This window comes from Venturia canescens, chromosome 9 (assembly GCF_019457755.1).
Source record: "Venturia canescens isolate UGA chromosome 9, ASM1945775v1, whole genome shotgun sequence".
Classification (NCBI taxonomy): Eukaryota; Metazoa; Arthropoda; class Insecta; order Hymenoptera; family Ichneumonidae; genus Venturia; species Venturia canescens.
In genome coordinates this window covers 10,742,092-10,747,045 of record NC_057429.1, presented here as the reverse complement: position 1 = coordinate 10,747,045, position 4,954 = coordinate 10,742,092, and positions in this window count along the sequence as shown.

Below are 4,954 nucleotides of genomic sequence, written 5' to 3'. Positions count from 1 at the left end.
TTCCCGACCTGTTGCTCTTGCGGGCTCTGCTCCGCGCCGCGCGAAGGTACCTCCAGCCGGTGCTCCTGAACCGATTTTTCTCGCTCGCCGAGCCGAGAGTGGGGAGGGCCCGGCGCGCCTGCCCCCTCGTCAACGCCCGTTTTACCTCGAGCACCAATCGAGGATCGAATCTTCCGACATTTCGGCCAATCCGGGGCCGTCGCTGGGGCCAGTGCAGGGGAAAACGGTCACGCCCGTTGCAGGCTCGAGTTCCTCGATCATCGCGACGCTCTCCTCAGCGATCATCGCGGGACGATCCGGGACCCAACGCGCAGTCCTCCTGGGCGCCCTCGACCGCCGGTCGAGTATTCGCGGCTCTCAGCGCCCTATTTCCGTTCCGAATCTCCCGAAATCTCGATCTTTTTTCCATTCTTGGGACCTCGACGCTCGCTATTCCATCGTAGTCGCCGAATAATTCACTTTTTCATTCGGCAGCATCGGCACAATCGAATGAAAATGTCTTATTCCCACGAGTTCCTTGCACTACTCGCGGTCGCTTCTCGCCTCGAATTCTCCACGTTTTTACCTCCTGAAACAAAATAATTCATGCTTTTTTAACGACAAATGGGTTTTTATGGTTCAAACTCATTTCAAAAGCGTAAATGAGCTTTATGGTGATTTGACCATTCACCGAGCCGAGAATCGAGCTCCATTTGTACAAAGTTTCTTTCAAAAGGAACACTTGGACAGATTTAAAGTCGAAGAAATTCTTATGAAATGGAATCGAATTGGTTTACCCGAGCGATTACGCAATTGCGTTGGGACGTCGGACACGAATGTTTATGGCGGATATTGAGCTCGAATTAGTTCGAATTAAGCGTCAAGTATTGAGAGCCTTATCTCGGTTGGCGTGATGAATGAGAGATTGTAAATCAAGGGTAACAGGGCGGTTTGGCCGGGCGCGGGGTATACCGGGAAGTCGTAAATCGAACGTTGCTTCGAGTCTCGTTAATTCGTAGCCATATTTTCACAACGTGTCAACCGAGGCTGATGGTGCCCCGCCCTTCGTCGCTCCGCGTCCCCTTTCTAACGGTCCGTAAGCCTTAATTTCGTTGGCCGCATTGAGGCTTTTCCAGTCCCGACTCATTGTTTGGGTACGAATATATCGCTCCCGCGGAGGTGGTTCGCTCATCGCGTTGTAAAGCTTTCGCACGGGACGTGCTCCAATTTCGTGCATTTGTTTTCGGGGCCCGAATTAGTAAAAGCGGGAGGGCTTTTCTCGCACGCCGAGAGTCCGTAATCCTTTCGCGGCCATTTTGCTTTTCAATTCTTAGCTCGAATGGCCTCTTCGAATGGATTCGGATCGAAGCCTTTCGACGATTCAATAGTCAACAACAGTTTATCGAAGCTCTTTCGAAGAGCACCAAATCAACGATTTTATCGTCCTTGATGCTCAATATCATAAGGCGTAAATGCGTGGCATCATCAATTCGCTAAGCTCGCGTGTGCAGCCATTGGATCTCTCGTCGATTTCGAAATCGATTTTCTGTTCAGCCTCGCGCGATGAGAAGCCTCAAAATACGTGCGTGTAGCGATACATATGCACACACGAGCGGGCGATCTCCGTGGACTTAGAAACTGGATAGATCCAATAAAATGTCGAAACGCGCTCGAGGGAACGACGTCGTAAATTAAGGATGATGTCCACCCGAAGAAATTAAACGATATAAGAAAACTGGTTTCTTTTTATTCTTTTCTCCTCGCGCGCATCTCCCCGAAGTATCGACCTTTTGGGCGCTCTGCTCTCCTCTCCTCGCTTTATCTCGTCTCCTCCTGTTCGTTCCAAATATTCACGGATTTTTGTAACTCCAAGCAGCTTCCCACCGACTCCACCAAACTCGCTCTAACCTCGCCAGCGTTTCTCGAGTTTCTTTTTCTATCGTTAAGATTCCTCGAGATTTCAAGCCTCCAACATTATCGAGATTAATCTCGATATGCTGCCCATAAAAAGGAGGGAATTACTTAAAAACTCGTGTAACTGAGCTCGAGTCAAGAAACTCGAGTGATTAGAGCCAGCAATTTATGATATTCCATTCGCATTCAACGCTCATTTTCATCGTTATATCAATCCGTTTAATTAGCTTCCATACACCCGGATAAAAGTATAGGAACAAGCGTGCCATTTAAACTGTCATTCGTACAGTGAGGAACCTCAAAAAAAAACCAAAAAAAATCGATTATTTTCGAAACGATGCCAACGAGTTACTTCGGAGGAATCTCCTTCGATATCCGGCCCCCGCCGAGAGACCCGTGGAGGGATTCGTCCGGACGTAAAATCATCACGTTACTCATAGCTCGAGAATTTATGAATTTATTGGGATGCTGGGCGAGAGAATTTCCACGTGAGCGCGAACGAGAATAAAAGTACCGAGTGGCGGAGATGAGAACGCGGCGCGGAGGACCGCGCGGGGGGAGGGGTTAGGACAAACACAGGAGGCGCGTCGCCGTTAGCACAGTGAATTCATGATCAATTGGCCGTGCTTAATCCGGATCTGGAGGATGCGTAGTTGTCTCTGTCGTGTTGTCCGTGTGCGCGCAAGGCCTGGGAGAGAAGTTGAGAGTATAGCGCCGCGTCGATGATACTCGGGAGGCGTTGAGCCAGCAACGACCGCTTGTTTCGTGTTGTTTTTTTTTTTTCGTTTCGTTCAGTTTTGCTCTCTCGCGTATCGGGCCAATGTGCTCGTTCGTTCATGCAGAAATTCGTTGGCACCTCTCGAGGCAGATGGGCCGAATATGAACTCGATTCTGGAGCGAGAAAAGATGAACTCATTCTTCGGGTTCTCTCGCGGGAGAGAAGGAGACACGGGGATGGAGGCACTGCTCGCGCGGCGCGGCGCTCTTGTGCGGCGAGACGGAAATGGAGGAGATTTATGTGGCTAATTCTTCGTTACAGTTACATCGAAGCGTGGAAGCGAGGATTGTATCACTGTGATTATTTATGAGTATAGAAAGGAAGACGCGCGGCGCGGCTCGAGCGAGTAAGGAGCAGCCGAGATTATGTCAGTATGGAGGAAAATGGCTGACAAGGGCGTCCGATTTATCGACACGTGCGCCGGATGAATTCTCCGAGTCGTATGGAGATCGGTGTTTGCTCGAGCGATTAGATTCGCCGTCCGGTAGAGTCGAACGTGGAAAAGAAAGCTGCGGAGACTCAGACTCGCGGTGATATGTCTCCGCCGGAAGTGAAACGGTCCCTGGTCAGGCCGAGGGGGAGAGAGGAAGAGGAGGAATGGAGATACGATAATGAATTCGATGCGACAAGTCCACGGAGCCGTGTGTCGCCGCGTTTATTTCGTAATTAAGTTACGAGCTCCCGTTCAACCGGACGCAATCGCCGCTTCCAAAAATACCCGCGAAAACGTAATAAAACGTAGTTTTTTATGGCGAGAAACGATCGCGAAGATCGCCTCGCGATCCGCGAGAAACGAGGCTGCTGCAAACGGACAGTTTTGAGTGGAAATACGCAGGAACGTAGGTGGCTCGAAAAGAGGTTACCACGAAGAATGCGGTGAAAACGAGTCTTCTTCGCTCGGCTACTCGTCCCTCTTGCACAACCGCCTCGAGGTCTCATCTCACTTTATTACTCCTAGAGCCCCCTCCCCCTCCTGACGCTTTAAGAAGAATGATTTTTGGAAACAGGTCGAGAAAAAGCTGCGTCACATCGCTTCGTAACCTGGAAAGCAAATCTCGCTTCGTACTTCCGGCGCATTCGACGACGAGCGGATCTTCCACTCATTCGTAGGATTCTCCCCGATCATGCGTATTCATTTAAGCTCAACTTTGGCAACCTCTTCAACCCAGATTCCTTCGTCTCGCGTCTAAGCTCATCAACGCTCGAATCGACATCGATTATTCACAGGAGACCAAAAAATCCTCCATTCACATTTAAGATCGCTCGTAAAGTTACAAACTCGAGGCTCGCACGCTGCGAGTCGAAGAATCCATTGGCCGGACGTCCATTATACTGGGCACTTAAGAATTTTGCTCCAAACTGAGTTTTGTCCGATTCGGAGGATCCCGCGGAAGAAAAATCCCTCTCGGATGCCGTTCGATTTTAGTGCGTTTACAAAAGGGTTGAGAGGAAAAGCGAGATCGCGAGAGTATAGCTGCGATGAACGGAAGTGTGGTCGGAGTCGAAAAAGCTGAAAAAATGTTGAACGGTGAGTCTCGGTTGAGGCTCGATGGGTGTGGAGCAGCGGGACCGTTTTGTGGGCAAACATGCTTTGGATACGGTCGTCCTGGTCGAGTGGCCATTCAACACTCGATGACCCAGGCTCTCTTTGGACCCTCGTTCTCCTCTTCTTCCCTCACTCTCGCTCGGGCTCTTTCTCTCTCGCTGGGCTTTCGTTTTTCACGTTGTGTGCTGCGAGCTGTCCTCTTTCACTCTTGTTTTTCTCCTTTCTCTCTTGCCCTCGCTCGCTCTGTCTCCTCGTCATTATGAATTTCGCATCATTTGTCACTGCCAGAAGCAGTCGCGGTCTCCGGCGAGGGTCAACGGGGCAACGGAAAGACGAATAAACATTGGAAAACCGAGTGAAAAACTGAAAACGAGTCGCGACTCGAGCGGTCAGTGTGTGGGCTAACGATGTTTTCACCGATGCTCGATTGCTTCCTGAGCGCTCGGGTGTTGATGTCTCCAACCTTCTGCGGCTCGAGTCCATTACGAACCGTTACGGAGAGCATCTGCTCGCAAATTCCGCTCCTCGAAAGACCCCGCGCATTATTTTAAAATGAAAACGTATATACTTCCGACTCGATATTAAAAGCGAACAACGGCGAACGAGGGCCCAGAAAAAGGCGCCGTTCGCCTTATTTCTTCGGCGACGAGCGTTTAGTGCGGAGAGGAAGTTGGATGCGCGAGGAGCGAGCGCAGGGCGTGGGCGAATCTCCGATCTCGCGAGCCCCGCGAGAGCTG